The sequence below is a fragment of the Triturus cristatus genome, chromosome 6 (assembly GCF_964204655.1).
Source record: "Triturus cristatus chromosome 6, aTriCri1.1, whole genome shotgun sequence".
Taxonomy (NCBI): Eukaryota; Metazoa; Chordata; class Amphibia; order Caudata; family Salamandridae; genus Triturus; species Triturus cristatus.
Window position 1 is genome coordinate 1,885,448,069 of NC_140589.1, and position 17,580 is coordinate 1,885,465,648.

The 17,580-nt window shown below is 43.3% G+C and overlaps 1 protein-coding gene across 11 annotated transcripts in view; it reads right to left on the bottom strand.

Annotated features, from left to right (window-relative positions):
* LOC146822296 (protein leg1a-like) overlaps positions 1–17,580 on the bottom strand; it is a 466,514-nt gene that overhangs the window by 207,566 nt on the left and 241,368 nt on the right. The window lies entirely within an intron of this gene.

Here is a 17,580-nt window from a genome sequence, read left to right on the forward strand (position 1 = left end):
CTCCCAAGATCTTCAACAGCACCGTTAAGAGCCACGATCAATTCAGCCGCTAGACTTATCACACGATCTGAAAGAAACGCTCACATTTCCCCTGACCTGCGAACCATCAACTGGCTTCCGTTTGAAGCCAGAATTCACCTAAAAATCACCTGCATGACACACAAGGCCCTCTACCACAAAACCCCACAATACCTAGCACAGAAACTGGTTCTCTCTGCGGGCAACAGAGCCTCTAGGAGTGCCAAAACCCTTCTCCTACAACCTCAATGATTTGCCAAGAAAAAACTTATAACCATTCCTTCTCTGGTATGGCTCCGAAGATATGGAACGCTTTGCCCAGTGGAACAAGAATGAAACCCTCCACTTCCTCCTTCAAAAGAGAAGTGAAAGCTATCCTCATGGCTAAATTCACTTGAACTCTATGTCTACTCATTGTATTTCTTTTATTGTCTGTTGTCTGTGTATACTACACTTTGCCTTCTTTTTACCTGTAAAGCGCTCTGATACTCTCAAGAGTCTTGTTCGCGCTACATTAAACCTTCAAAATAAAATAAATAAATAAAATATAACAGTGAACTGCATCCATCATAGCTTCATTCACTTCACTCCGGTGCCCCACCGCTAAGCATCATTCTATAACAGTGAACTGCATCCATCATAGCATCATTCTCTTAACTCCTGTGCCCCCGCTAAGCATCATTGCATCATTATATTACAGTGAACTGCATTCGTCATAGCATAATTCACTTCACTCTGGTGCCCCACCACTACGCATCATTCTATAACAATAATCTGCATTCATCATAGCTTCATTCACTTCTCGCTGGTGCCCCACCGCTAAGCATCATTCTATAACAGTGAACTGCATCCATCCATCATAGCTTCATTCACCTCACACCCTTTGCCCCACCGCTAAGCATCATTCTATAACAGTGAACTGCATCCATCACAGCTTCATTCACTTCACTCCTGTGCCCCACCGCTAAGCATCATTCTGTAACAGTGAACTGCATAGATCATAGCTTCATTCACTTCACTCCGGTGCCCCACCTCTAAGCATCATTCTGTAACAGTGAACTGCAGCCATCATAGCTTCATTCAGTTCACTCCGGTGCTCCACCGCTAAGCATCATTCTATAATAGTGAACTGCATCCATCATAGCTTCATTCACTTCACTCCTGGGCCCCACCGCTAAGCATCATTCTGTAACAGTGAGCTGCATCCATCATAGCTTCATTCACTTCACTCTGGTGCCCTCACCTTTATTCCCTCAAAACAAGGTATTGCTGCAAGCGATCCTTCCCCCCTGTTATTTTCTTAGCTTGGTTACTTGGGCTGGAGAGGGTTTCACAATGAAATCAATTTCACACTTCGCACCAACACATACCTACCACCACCATCTTATCTCGTTAACAGGCTCATTTTAGTAATGTCTTAGGTCAGAAATCCTGCAGAGAAAAACACATTAGACTATAAAATCCCTCAGTGTACCGGAGCTTGGCATCTGAGGAAACACTAACACTGCTCTTTCCTCTCTGTCTCTCATTTTTGGAGAATGATGGATTTGGTAAAGATGCTAAAACTATAATTCCTGTAAAACACCTGTCAGTGAACCACCGCAAAGTAGTTTACATTTTGACACCCATGCGCTGTCACTAAATATTTACCAGACCAACAGTCCATTTCTCCATCAGTGTTCTTCTCACATGAATATGCAGCCTTGTGTAAATTTGCAATAATGTGGTTTGTGGAAAAATGAAGGAAATATGGGTTTGAGGGGAATGACTGAACTAGGTCTGAATGCTGCACAGAAACTGATGGGCAAGGTGGGTCAGTCTACTTTACTCCAGTAAATCCAGCTTACCTGAGGTAATGTGAGTTCCTAGTTTCAAATAACTGGCTTCTCTTTTGACCATTGTCCTCATCTGCTCATCTCCCTGTCCTGGACTACAATTCTGGGAGCAGAAAAGTGCTGTTAAGTGCACTCATGGAGTGGTGAAGGAGTAAGGACTACACATTTGGCAATATTGCACCAATCAGCTGCAAAACAAATCATTTTCTTCTGCAGAGGGGTTTCAAAGACAATTTGGATGTTTGAATCTGAAAACATGGTGGGGTTAGTCAGAACGGCATCTTGTAGTACTTTAGTAGTACTAGAGTAGTGCGACTAAAGTACTACAAAACGTTATTCATAAACCTTAGAGTGGAGAGCACCTTCTCTACCCCTCCTATATTTTTTTATGGGGAAATATCCACACATATAAATGTACTACTTAGTAGAAAATGTAGGAGGGGCCAATGGGCGTGGGCTAAAATATTAAATATGGCTGTTTATACCGCATGCGAATACATCACTTGCCATTACAACGCGGTCGTTACAAGAAGGCACAGAAACAACAGTGGAGGAAGCAAGGAGAAAGCAGTGAAAACAAGGAAAAAGCAAGAATGGGGATAAAGCAAGAAGAAGGCTGGAGCAAGAGCAATGCAGCAGCATGGGGAAAGCTGAGCCTGGGACATGCTCGATGGGGTCACGCTGTGGCCTCCATTATGGAGTTCCAAGGTGGGAGGCAGAAAATACTGGGATGCATGCAAGGAGGGAAAAAGTAATAGAAAACACAAGAAAAAAGCAGTGAAAATGAGGGCTAACAAGGAGAAGGCAAACAAGAAACAGGGAAAAGGGAAAACGAAAGCACACATTGTGGGAAAGCGCAAGGAGAAAGTAGTAAAAATGAGGGAAAAGAAAGGAGAAGGCATTCAAAAAAGTTGGAAAAGCAAGAAGAAGGAATGCAAAAAATGGGGGGAAAAGCAAAGAGAAGGCACATAAAAAATGGCCGAAAAAGCAAGGAGAAAGCAATGAAAATATGGAAAAAGCAATGAGAAGGCACACAAAAAAACTAAAAAAAAAAAGCAATGAGAAAACAGTGAGAACAAGGGAAAAGCAAAAAGAAGTGTAGTAAATGCACAAGAACATAAGAAAGTGTAAGACGATCCTTAATTGACTGCAAATCAACAGCTTGCTTAAGAATGAACTGCCCTCCAGAACTAACAGTCAATTTAAACCCAAACATTCTAATAGAACACAGGATGTCATAATCCAGCACCCTTTGGCAGTGTCCAGCATACTACATCTAATTTCTTTATAAATAAAATACATTCTAGCATATACATATCTAAGAAGAGTCCTATTTAACAACTTAACATGCATACATTTTTATAAAGGAAACAAGAACCAAAAACATTACACAAAGGAAAAAAAAGTCAAACAACCCAGCTTGCAGTAGATTAAAGAGTATACTTCTGAAAGTTTGAGGAAAAATACATTGATTGACCTGATACCCAATATTTCATCTGAAGAATGACACTACCATCCAAACCTGTTTGGAGCATTCACTATTCTATCACTTCTACCTGATTCATTTGGTTGAAAATCACCATTATTTATGACCTCCTCTTGATCATTCATCCTAAGTGCTACCTGATCTGGCAACCTGAACACTCGTGATGAATTCCACAAATCTTTCAATTTGACTCTGATAGCAATACGAGATGTGGCATCAACCATCCCACATGTTGATAATCATTTCCTAAAACTTTAGATTGGTGCTTAATCCTAACCCAATCAACCACTTGCATCTTGGGTCTTAGCAATTAAGTAACTTCAACACTTGTAGAATTATGCTTCCCTTTCTTCCCTCTGTTACTGTCCTAGAATTCTTTAGGTTTAATCTCGAACTCACTGTTTTCTTCAGGCATTACCTGTAAACCCCACATTTTCATCCAAGCTGAGCACATCTCGAACACAGCTACTCTCCCTCTCAACATCTCATATTGACTCTTTACTGAAAGATAATTTGATGTGGTGCAATATGCCTACAGCATAGTCTGTATCACCTTCATAATATCCATTCTGTTGCTCACAGCCCACTGTCTACAGTCCACCAACAAGCGGTTCATACATTTGGAAAACCATTGGCTTGGGAATGATAGAGGGCTACCCTACGATGAACAGTTTTAGACTGTCTGAAAACACTCATTCATTTTCCTTGAAACAAATTGAACTTCTTTATCAGATTCAATTTTTTTCGGAAAACCTTCTCTAGCAAAAATATTTTGGAAAACTTCACAACACCATTTGTGTTGGGATCTGTCATAATCTGTACCTCCCACCATTTACTGGAATGATCTGCAAACACCACAACACATTTGTATTTAGTTGGAAACACATAAAATGGCCCAATGAAATTCACTGCTAGTTTCATCAAATTTACTTCAGGTAATTCCATGAACTGATGCTTGAATCTTTTGATCACTGCTGCAACAGATTACACGTTTCTTGAACACTTCAGATATCTGTGCATCCGTTTACATCCACCAGAAAACTCTACATATTCTTCTTTTAGTGTTGGCTTGTCCAAGATTGCCATCATACCCTAGTTCAATTATGCATACTCTCATACTATCCATTAGAATGAATTTGTCACCTCGCATAATCATGTTTTTTTCATCTAAAGATAAATCGTCAGATATCTTTACATATGGTTGCATTTCACCTGGTATTTTTTTCCTTTGGCCACCCGTGTACTATGTATTCAACTAAAGTATTCAATACATTAAATTTTTTAGAACATCAAACCATTCCTATTCAGAGAATACCCCTGCCAAACATACATCTGTACTGGAGTGAATGTATGACATTTTTCTGCATTCTGTCTATCAATTGTTCTTTTTGCATTTGGCACCCCGAGTGGGACAGGTATACCCAGACCTGGGTCCCGTGCTCTCCATGCCACTGGAGTCAAGCTATCCTGGCTGAAAGCCCGAAACCGGCCCTAGGATGCTTGTTTCCACTCCAGGGAGAACCTGGCCTGGCAGTTCGGGCTGGACTGCTCCCATTGGGTGCAGGGTCAAGGCTGATTTACATATGGCTGGGTCCAAACTGGAATGGCATGGTGTGCAGAAAAATGATGGATTTATGCCCAAATCTCTGTTACTGGGGTGAATGTATAACATTGTTCTGCATTCTGCCCATCAATTGTTCTTTTTGCATTTGCCACCCCGAGTGGGATGGGTATTCTCAGACATGGGTCCCGTGCACTCAATGCCACTGGAGTCAAGCTATCCTGGCCAATGAGGGCTGAAAGCCTGAAACCGGTCCTAAGATACTTGTTTCCAGTCCAGGGAGCACCTGGCCTTGGAGTTCGAGCTGGACTGTTCCCATTGGGTGCAGGGTCAAACTGATTTGCATATTGCTAGGTTCAAACTGGAATGGCATGGTGAGCAAAAAAATGATGGATTTAGGCCCAGATCACTGTACTGGCGTGAATGCATGACATTGTTCTGCATTCTGTTCATCAACTATTCTTTTTACATTTGTCACCCCGAGTGGGACGGGTATGCCCAGACTTGGTCCCCGTGCTCTCCATGCCAATGGAGTCAAGCTATCCTGGCTGATAAGGGCTGAAAGCCTGAAACTGGTCCAAGGATGCTTGTTTCCTGTCCAGGGAGGACCTGGAATGGCAATTCGGGCTGGACTGTTGCCATTGAGGGCAGCGTCAAGACTCATTTGCATATGGCTGGGTCAAAACTGGAACAGCATGGTGAGCAAAAAAACAATGGATTTAGGCTCAGAACTCTGTACTGGGGTGAATGTATGACATTGTTCTGCATTCTGCCCATCAATTGTTCTTTTTGCATTTATCATCCCGAGTGGGACGGGTATGAGCAGACGTGGGTCCCTGCTTGCCATGCCACTGGAGTCACGCTATCCTGGCTGATGAGAGCTGAATGCCCGAAACCAGTCCTAGGATGCTTGTTTCCACTCCAGGGAGGACCTGGCCTTGCAGTTCGGGCTGGACTGTCCCCATTGGGCGCAGGGTCAAAACTGATTATCATATGGCTGTGTCTAAACTGGAATGGCATTGTGAGCTAAACAAACGATGGATTTAGGCCCAGATCTCTGTACTGGGGTGAATGTATGACATTGCTCTGCATTCTGCCCATCAATTGTTCTTTTTGCATTTGTCTCCCCGAGTGGGACAGGTATGCCCAGACGTGGGTCCTGTGCTCTCCATGCCACTGGAGTCAAGCTATCCTGGCTCATAAGGGCTGAAAGCCTGAAACTGGTCCAAGGATGCTTGTTTCCTGTCCAGGGAGGACCTGGCCTGGCAATTTGGGCTGGACTGTTGCCATTGAGGGCAGCGTCAAGACTCATTTGCATATGGCTGGGTCAAAACTGGAACAGCATGGTGAGCAAAAAAACAATGGATTTAGGCTCAGAACTCTGTACTGGGGTGAATGTATGACATTGTTCTGCATTCTGCCCATCAATTCTTCTTTTTGCATTTGTCATCCCGAGTGGGACGGGTATGAGCAGACGTGGGTCCCTGCTTGCCATGCCACTGGAGTCACGCTATCCTGGCTGATGAGAGCTGAATGCCCGAAACCAGTCCTAGGATGCTTGTTTCCAGTCCAGGGAGGACCTGGCCTTGCAGCTCGGGCTGGTCTGTCCCCATTGGGCGCAGGGTCAAAACTGATTATCATATGGCTGTGTCCAAACTGGAATGGCATTGTGAGCTAAACAAATGATGGATTTAGGCCCAGAGCTCTGTACTGGGGTGAATGTATGACATTGTTCTGCATTCTGCCCATCAATTGTTCTTTTTGCATTTGTCTCCCCGAGTGAGACAGGTATGCCCAGACGTGGGTCCTGTGCTCTCCATGCCACTGGAGTCAAGCTATCCTGGCTGATAAGGGCTGAAAGCCTGAAACTGGTTCAAGGATGCTTGTTTCCAGTCCAGGGAGGACCTGGCCTGGCAATTCGGGCTGAACTGTTGCCATTGGGGGCAGGGTCAAGACTGATTTGCATATGGCTGGGTCCAAACATTGTATTTAATTTATTTTGAACTCAATCTAGTGATTATAGAAGTATGATCCTGTACCATATTGCCACTGAGAATATAAACACGGTGTTTGCGAGCCATTAGCAACTTAAATGTAAGTGTATGTGGTAGGATATTGTGCTGTTATACCATGCTGTATTTGCTGCTTATTATTTCAAAGTTAATTGTGTCTTTTCACAATTTAGATTTACGAACTGAATGTTTAAAAAAACCTCACTTGTTAGTTGTTCAGATTCTAGTTTTAATATTGACTGTGTCATTCTGCTTCCTGCTCGACCCCTGCGGTTCCCGGATGTTAAAACGGGCCCGCATTGCACTCGTGTTGACGTTTTGGTCTTCCTTCCCTCCACTATTTAAACCACGCTGGAGCAACCACGCAGCGGGTGTGCACAGCGGGTGTGCACAGCGGGCGTTCCCGGTGAGTGCGCCACTGGCGCGCCAACGGCGCGCCCCTCTATGCCCATCGACACCCGAAGCACGACCAATATATACAGCAGAAATCAGTTGTTTGACCTGGAAAGAGGCACATGTAGGGCTCATGACATGCACCTGCACAACAAGAACATAGGTGAGTTCTTGTGCTCCAAGTGCTCATTCCGGCTCAATCCAGGCATCATTAATCGCTCTGAGCTGACAAACAGGGTTGGGAGAGGACTGGGAGCACAGAAGACTGAGGCTCGTAAGGATAGAAGAAGGGGGGGGGACAGCCAACAACACCACTATAAACGTGCGAGTTAAGGTCCCTAAGGCAATACGCGAGCAGCACGTGCAGTGTCTTCTGCTGAATTCTCGTTCGGTGATAAAACATAAATATCAGCTAGAAGACCTGATTCAGCTATCCACCCCTGATATAGTTTTTGTGACAGAAACCTAGACGGACAATACGTAATGCCCAGACTAGAACATTGTATTACCAGAGGGCTATGAGGTCAGCTTGCAAGATAGGGAGGAAGGTAGAGGGGAGGCATAGCCATTATCTAACGAGATCATCTAAAGGTGCATGTGGAAGCCATCTCAGTCCTACCAGCGGAGGCGCTGCATTTTTCAATAAAACTAAACAGCCTCTCTACCTTTCAGGGGCTACTCATATATTGACCACCTGGGCCCAAAGCGGCTTTTTCCCAAGCATTACTGACGCTTTTGGAGTCCTGAACAGACTCCCATTACCTCATAATTCTGGGTGATTTTAACTTTCACCTAGAATTAATAAATATTTCGGATACAGTCAGACTGCTGGATAACCTAGCACCATTCATCTTAAATCAACTAGTAACCGAACCCACTCACCTGGCGGGCCATACTTTGGATGGCATCTTTACTAATAACTCTGATATTAACCTGACTAAAATATTAACTCTCCCATGGACAGAACACAAGACGGTCCATTTTAACATCAAGGTTATGCAGCCTAACCACTGTACTCAAATTAAGCCATCCAAGGTAAAAATGCGACGCTGGAACAAAGTTCAAGGTAATGATCTAGAGTTGGCTCTTGGTCACTTCCCCAGCCCGCTACAGAAGGATAATAATGAAGCAGCCTAATGACTGGCTCCTGGCAGTGGCTGAATGTGTTGCACCCCAAAAAAATGGTGGTTGTAAAAAGAACCAAGATATCGTCACCTTGGTACAGCCCTAAGCTCAAGGGCCTAAAATTAAAGTGTAGGAGAGATGAACGTCTCTGGAGACAAGACCATAGTAATGGAAAGAAGGCAACATATAATATAGCCCTCCAACAATACAAGGAAGCAAATATTGACGCAAAAAAGCTATTTTTTACAACCAAGATTAAAGAAAGCGGGAAATTCCTCTAAGGAACTTTTAAAATATGTTAAACAGTTGGCTAAACCGCAGCAGGACAACACTTTTAAACCAGACCAAGCCATCTGTAACAAATTGGCTCTATGCTTTCAGAAAAAGGTGCAAGTGATTTATAATGACCTCTTGAATACTCGGGGGACTCAGGATAAGCAATGCCAACTGCCTGGTGTTGTTTGATCAACCCATTGCAGATTATCATGTTTCCAGACAATCACTAATGATGAGGTACAAAACTCCTCCTCTCTATTAAATCCGGCTCACCTAAAGACACTTGTCCTCCTGCCATTATGCACCTGGCCACTAGGAAGATCTGTGACAAGCTTACCCCTCTTGCTAACCAAGTTTTGGAATTGGGTAACTATCCAGTAACCTGGAAAAGAGTATCTATCAGGCCAATTCTCAAAAAGCCGACCCTGGATCCTACTGAACCGAAGATTATTGCCCAATTGCTGGCCTACAAATAGTAGCAAAAATTCTGGAGAAGTCAGTAAACAAGGTGTTAACTGACTATCTAGGTGGACTCCACACAGCATGGTTTTCGGTCCTGTCACTCTACCGAATCAGCCCAGATTACTGCAACGGAAGAGATCTGGAGAGTAGTGGATGGGGGGGCAGAGCAGTCCTCGTACTCCTAGACCTATCAGCAGCATTTGACACCGTGAATCACACGGTGTTAGTGTAGTGGCTGCGTGGGGGTCGATGACACTGCCCTGTCCCTCCTCTCCTCCTTTTTGGAGGCAAGGGAGCAGCGTTTCCATTGGGATGGTCTGCAATCGGACAGTTTCTATCTTCCTTGTGGGGTCCCACAGGGATCATCCCCATCCCCGACAACGTTTAACATCTACGTCACTCTGTTGGCCAGACTTATCAGGAGGCATGGAATTGCCCTGGTCTCATATGCAGATGACTCTCAGCTTGTTATCTCCGTATTCAATCAACCTGAGGCCACAGCCACCAGGTTTCATGCCTGTCTCACTAAGATCATGACCTGGATGAACCATAGCTTCCTGAAAAATAACACTGACAAAATGGTGGTGATAGAGTTTAGCCATGACCGGTTCCTGTGGAATGATTCCTGGTGGCCGGTTGAGGCCGGGGAATGCCCGTGCCCTGTCCCTAAGGTAGGGAACCTCGGGATCATCTTCGATGACCAGCTGCATTTTTCCGTCCAAGTTAACAGTCTCACTTCCTCTTGCTTCTTTTTACTAAAAACTTTGAGAAAATGTTTCCCTTTCATGTCAGAAGAACTGCAAAAGACGGTGGTGGTGGTGGTGGCGCTCTTCCTGTCTAAACTGGAGTACTACAATCCCCTTTTTTTGGGCATTGATAAGACCAAGATGAGAAAACTGCAGTCTTTACAGAATGCAGCAGCAAGATGACTTTTAAACATACCCAAAGGACAATCAACCTCGGCAGGAATTAAGTCACTGCACTGGCTTCCCATCCGGCAGCATGAGGAATTCAAGGCCTTATGCCTGGTGCACAAAGCACTCTATGGTGGCGGTGCTGAGGATATCCCCAAAAATGTCCAACCTTACACCCCCTCACGTGCTCTTAGATCTGCCAATTTGGGCCTTATCCAGATTACTAAGATTAGACGGGCAAGATGGGGTGGGCATGAGATTTCAAGCCGATCGGTAGCTCTTTAGGAAGGACTTGAAAACATGGCTGTTTGCTTCCACATAGTCTCCCTGGTAACACAGGCCTACTTCCTCTCACATACACTAGCGCCAAGAAGCCATGGCAATCGAGCGCTCTATAAACATATATCCTATCCTATTCTATCCTATCCTAAATGACCTGCAAAAAAAAAAAAACTCTTTAATCTTTCAACCACCCAATAGCAGGCTAATAGCTCCCATTTGATTACAGAATAGTTGTTCTCACTCTAATGTAAAGTGTGAGAAGCAAAACCTATAGTGCATTCTTTGCCTTGACTCATTTGTGTAATCATACCATCCAACCCGCATAGACTGGCATCCACAGAAAAAAGGCATTCTTTGTTAGGATCAAACAGATTTAACATTTTCCTCAAATCAAGCTCTTCTTTAGCTTCCAACAGAAAACATGTAATGTAATGTAATGTAATGTAATTAGGCACTTGTAGAGCGCAACTGTCACTCCGAGGAGCCTCATGGTGCTATGCGGATCCCAGAGTTGGAACAAGACAGGAGGGCTGCGGAAGCGGAAAAAGAGTTAGATAAGTGTTCTGCATAAAGCGTCAGGTGCTGCGAAGATCCACGTTTTTAGGGCTTTCCTGAAAAGCGTTTCAGACTGGATCTGGTGGAGTTGGTTAGGGAGTTCATTTCATGCTTTCGAGCATATCACTGCGAGCGATTTTCCGCCCTTTGAGACATATCTAAATGCTGGTGGTTTTAACAGGTTTACATTAGAGGATATAAGACTCCGAGACGGTATATAACGCGTAAATCTAGCCCGGAGGTAGTGTGGACCTGAAGAGTGAAATATTCTGAAGGGTATTATCAGAATCTTAAACAGGACTATTTTATGGATTGGCAGCCCGTGGAGTGTTTCTAGGGCCGCCGATACAGATGACCTCCTAGGCCATTTCAGCACTAGACGTGCTGCTGGGAGTTGGACCATTTGGAGTTTGTGTAAGACTTACTTGTTGGCACCTGCATAGAGGCTGTTGCAGTGGCCCAATCTAGACGTGATTAGGGACACAGCAACTGTCTGTCTGGCTGAGATGGGAAGCAAATCAAAAAACTTTTTGAGTGATTTTATGATATGGAAGCAAGTTCCAGCAAATGCCAGTGATTGCTGTTTAAAGGAAGCGTGGCATCAAATTTGATTCCCAGATTTCTGACCACTTTCGTAATGTTTGGAGGAGGGGGAGTGTCAGCAGGCCACCATATATTAGGAGAGAAAGTGTTCCCTTGTCCTAGTGGTAGTATTTCCGTCTTTTCCGAGTTGCACTTTAGATGATTGGTTTTCATCCATTGGAAGGTAGCAGTGAGACATAAGCAGAAATGTTCTTCCCCTTGTGTGGTGTTTTTGTCCAGGACCAGGATTAACTGCGTATCATCTGCATAGGGCTAAGGATGGACCACTGAGGAACACCGGAGAGCAGTAGTTTTTTTTTTGATTTGTATTGACCAAGAGTGATGACTTGTCTGCGGTTCTGCAAGACCCTTTAAGCCAGGCCAGGGCTATGTGGGAAATGCCATAGGATTCGAGACGGTCTAGAAGAATGACATGTGAGACCATATCGAACACCGCCGACAGATCTATTAAAACCAGAACCGCGTTCTTTCCTTCAACATGGGTAGCTTTGACAGATTCAGCCGTGTACAGTAGAGCTTATTCTGTCGAATGCTGGGATCTGAAACCAGATTGTTTAAGGTGTAAAATATTAGCTTCTTCCAGGTATGTTGTGAGTTGGGTGTTGATAAGTTTTACCGTGATCTTACTAAGGCATGGTAGTAGAGAAATAGGTCGAAGATTGGTGAGGGTAGAGGGTTCCGTTAAATCAAGTTTTTTTATATTGAATCACTTTTATTTATAAATTTAAAAGAAATGTTTAACAAAATTAGAATAATGAGTGACATTAAAAATGTCTACTTATTGTTTTCAAGTAAAATAAAGTTTTTTTAAAATTTATCCTATAGTTTACTTTATTGCTGAGAGATCTTCACCACCGGGAAGGCAATCTCCGTATGGTAAAATATAGGGAAAATTTAGAAATGAAATGAGTTCTCACACTGTACTCTTGTCAAAAAGATATGATAAGTTCTTATGAAAATAGCTTGAATAGACTAGCCATCTTTGCAGATTAACCAGCTTCCCTATGTTGATCAGTAAGATCACTCAATGAACAATGGAGTTCCCGGTTACTTTTTCTGGCTATTTTAGTTCTAATCATGAATGTTTCATAGCTTGCCTTGAACAAATAACCTGCTCCTACTATCTCTCTGACTTGTATTCCCTGGTGTCCATGGGTTGATTGTGCACCTTTCCGTAACTGCACTTTCGTGATGCAGCCATGAATAAAATCAATTTTTTAATTTAACCTTCTTCACAGGTTCTTGTTTGTGTCAATTTCCATTGAAATTCCTCCATTTTTCTTATCGGACATAAACATAATATCCTTATTTTATATGATTATTTCTTTATTCCATTCAATTCCAACATACACCACTAACACATGTTTCTGGGAAAACCCCTTTCTGAAGGCTGCAATTAGTTCAAACAAAATATGTAAAATGTATTTAAATACACAATAGTGTGCATATTAAAATTACACAATACATTTTTGCACCTAGTGCAAATTAATCAAAATGATAGAAAAGGTAAAAGAAAAGAAACTAGAGAGAAAAAGGAAGAAAAGAAGGAAACACAAAAGAAATGGGAGGAGAAAAGCAAAAAGCCAGAAAACACAGAAAAGCCAGAAAAGACAGAAAACCAAGAAGAAATACAAAAAAATATCAAACTGTCCTTCTCTATGTACTTAATTATAATCCTTGAAGCTTTCCATTTTATCAGAAACATTATAATGAATCTTCTGTTTCATTAATTCAAATGCTATAAAAAACCTCATGGCCTCATTTGCAACGATTTGACATAGGGCAGCGCGACACGTCACTTTGCTGCTTCAAGAGGGCATTCCACAATACCTGTGACTGATGTCAGCAACAACTCTGCTCTTGTGTTTAGGTCGAGCCTGAGCCAGCGTGCATGCGCTGCTCTGCAAAGCTTCTTGTGTTTACTCCATGTGGGTCTGACTACTCCCACATATAGGATTGGCTTTTGCATGTGTCTTTCAATAATGAAAGCACACAAATGGCTAAAGGCCGCCCCATGTCTCACCTCTTTTTTAATGTTCAATCCCAAGGCGTTTTCCTCTCTGGAGCGAGCAGCGGCCCGCAGTGTGGCAGCTGCATTCTTCATCGTGGATCAGGTTACTAATTAAACACAACGCGCCGCCGTGCATTTTTTATGCCCCTGCTACATGTCTCTTGATGCATTGATTTATATATTGTTTGTTTGGTGCACTCTATTCATTTAATTGGTTCCCATACCATGGACTCAGCTTCAAATGGCTGCGCCATATTTTCCAACACTTTATTTAAATATGGTTGCGACTGCCTGGGTCGCTAACAGCAGGCACGCGAACAATGCGTGGGAAAGCGGGGCAGCTTTGCCGGCGCACAGCAGCTGAGCTCGGGCACACTGCTCTCTTCAATAAAGTCAGAAAACTCTTCAGGAAACGCTGGTATTGCTTCAGCTTTGCATCGGAACAACGTGCTAGATTCATGCAGTTGCTGGATTCTTTCAAAACTTATTGTGGTATACTTTTCAACACTCGGTTTGATATGGTTACAGTTGCCTGGATAGCAGGAATGGGAGACGTCGGGGGTAAAACGATATCGCAGAAATTTCGGCTGTGCTCTCCAGCAAACGCTGGAGAGGCAGGCAGGCAGAACATGTGGGAGAAGCAACCCTACCCTCTGCAGCAGGCTTAGTCTTCCTTGTTTCCAAGAGCCCCTCGTCCCACAGCTGCATCTGTAAATGTAACCCCTTACTGCCAGCACCTCCTCCGCTCACTCTTCCCATGTCAGCTGCTATCACTTCCAGAGACTGGCAACGCAAAGCAAAACCTTCTTCAGAAAAGAGCTTACACACCATCTTTCTCTCATTTCTTACCTAGTGTTTTCACTGTATTTTCACACCTTTTTTTTCTGTCTTTTCAGTATTAGTCTGCCTGTATTTTTGCCTGATTCACATTTTTGTGCATTTTCACCCATTTTCTTTACCTGTTGTGCTCTTGTCTTTAGCTTCACACTGTGCGTCTGATCTCGCCGCTCGTGCCTTTTCTGCAACCACCTTCCCTCCTCCTCACTGCTCTTTACCTGCTTCTGTGCCTTTTTCCACTCTCTCTCGCACTCTGGCACCTTTTCCAGCTTAGCCCAACCCCCTACTCTTGTCACCCTCCCTCGCTTCTATCATTACTATTTATTAAGCTGTAAAATATAAAACCTTTCATATCTTTTCTTTTACAGTGAAATATAACATATAAGCAAAGTGCTCAATGCCTGTTGCAAATAATTTAATAATTCCTAATTGCAAAATATCCTCTGCCTGTAGTCTCCTCTCAGTTTCTCTGCTGAGGAAGAAGGGCGGCAGTTATCAGGTAGAGTGCTGCATGGCCAAATACTTGAAAGGTTCCAAAGGCGAGACCTATTGGCTATGCCAATGCTTGTTTTGCATCTTGGTTCCAGCAGCACTGTGTAAAGCAGTAAAAGCAGCTCTCCCATTCAGCACCATAGCCAGCCAGGACAAAACTGCACCCGGGCTCCATGGGCCAGGTAAAATTGACCCCACTGCCTTGGCCTGGTCCTGGGACCCGCACCACCTTAACACTGTGAGAATTCCACATAACTCGAACTGTTAGGGATTCGTTCCCTTTGACCTCAATGTTATATTTTTCTAGTATTATTGTGCACTGATTTAATATTGCTTCAAAAATCTATAATTCCAGTTATATATATGCTATTCCATTCATCCCGGTGTCTGAATTAAGATACAAATACACTCTATTTGTATAAATTGGTGTGGGATTTCTTTTGAGGTATGTCAATTACTTATTGTCTATGGTGATGCTCTGAAATGCTCTGAAATGCTTAATAAATGTTCCAAGAGTAATGACTCATTGATCTTTGCCACACTACCAGGACTGAGCTAAGGATTACTCCACTTTCCTACACACTCTTTGCTTTGACAAGAATAGAGCCTTCACAATTAGGCAGCATAACCCATGTGGAACATCATTCACTTAGTCTAGTGGAGTTATCGACAGATCTGGTTCCAATGTGTTTCTTGTTACGTCATCTGTGACACGGAGATCTTTCCAATCATTAAAATTTGAGAGACATTACCAGGAAAGATGAAGAAAGCCAGAAAAATGTGAAAGCAAAAGTTTGACCGAGACCTCCCGCTTAGTGTGTCTGAACCACGCTCCATCGCGTTCCGCCTCAAACATTGACTTTGCCCCAGTCAAGTGCAAACAGATGTCGCAAGTTGGTGCTTTTGATTTTTAGGCACTAAAAAGTATTTAATCTTAAAAAATTCCCTATATTGGATGTTTGTTGTTATGGAGTCGTTTTGGAGTCTATTTGTTCATACAAATATAATCTAGTCTTATAATCTAGTTTTATAAACTGGTGTTGGATTTTTATTGTGTTTTTTTGTCTTACTTATTTAATGTATTGGTGTTTTTAAATGCATTGCACACCTGTCTACTGGGCTACGCCAGCTACCAAGGGTTGAGCAGGGCAATAATTTATTGAGACCTTGAATGACTCGTATTGTGTTTGTAGTCTTATTACTAGTGGTAGGTCCCTACTTATGACTACCAATAAGCCCTTTCCAACACATATTTTTGGGGGATCTGGCTTTTTTGAAGGTTATAACAATTCAAAATGTACATATAGCTCACACTGTGGAGAATCCATGGACCTGACAGATTAAATTGGCTGCCACAACATCAATAAGGATGTTATGGCAAGCATTGAAGAACTCCGTTTCCGGGAGATTAAAAAAAGCATATAGGTGAAAGGGGAGGTATAGCCCCAAACTCTTGGTCTGGTGCTAGGGCAAAACACTGTGCAAACACAAGGAGATAATGGACAGAGCGCTGAAAATGTTCAGACACTCACACCCAGTCACAGATCTGGGTTGAACCCATCATCAAAACTGCATCACAGATGCAAGAGCAACATTTTAGAAAAGACTGCTGTCCTTGTGATTTTCAAACTCTTTCAGGGCGAGCAATGATCCGGGGTGTCACCTAATTAGAAAAGAAGTCTAGGAGCTTTCATGGGGCCCACCGCCTGTGGTGTTTTTAGCCACAGAAACCCAATCCCTGGGTATCCCTGGACATTTTTTGTTGGAAAGTTAGCATGGGGTCCCACTCCTCATGCTGATTTCAACCCAGAAATCACATGCTGGGCCTGCTGCAATTTTAGTTAGGAAGGAGGGTATTACTCCCTCTTTTAGCCGATTTCAACCCCGGAGACCCCATCTCAGGGTTATGGTGCATATTTCTTTAGGATGCGAGTCTGCACCCCCCTCAAGCTGGTTTCAGCCCACAGACCCAATCCACTGGGGACTGGTGCATTTTTGGTAGAGAAAGAGGGTTTCAGCCCTCCTGAGCCATGATGTGTCCCAAGAGACCTCACTCCTCTGGACCCACCTGAACACAGTGCCCCCTCTCCCAAGGACTCCAACCCTTGGGACACTGTCAGAGTCCTGCTCTTACAGATCAACATTTCGGCTAGCCACGGTGAAGCACTTCTTCTATCCTCAGAAGGGTGGCCTCAGTAGGGTGGTTCAGAATGCTATATGTATCAAGTGGGAGGGACTCAGAGCACATAAATGTTCAGCATACATACTCCGATGAGTCAATCACAATCAAAGAGTTACGCAGTTCCTCTTAAGTACGGATTTGTCTGCTTAGGTTAGTTAAGTTCTGCAGTGTCTGCAGGGAGCATTACTCTGCAGCAACACATGTCCTCACACACCTTGGCACTCACTTCCTTGTTCAGACAGACCATAAGCCCCTCCTATTGCTAAACCAGATGAAGGGTGAAAACCTTCAAACATGTCGTAGCATGTTCATTTCCTTCTCGTTGGTGCTAGACCCCAATCCGTGTTTTAGTATGAAAACATATCACTATGCAAGTATGTGAAATTGATATAATAGATTTCAAATATACTATTATCCATTTTCAGCAGTGTTTGTTGTTTCATGATTTTGGCAATGTTTTTGATTGCACTGCCGAGTGCTTCATAATCATACAAGTGAACAACACGAAATGCCAATCCTCCATATAATGCCGTATC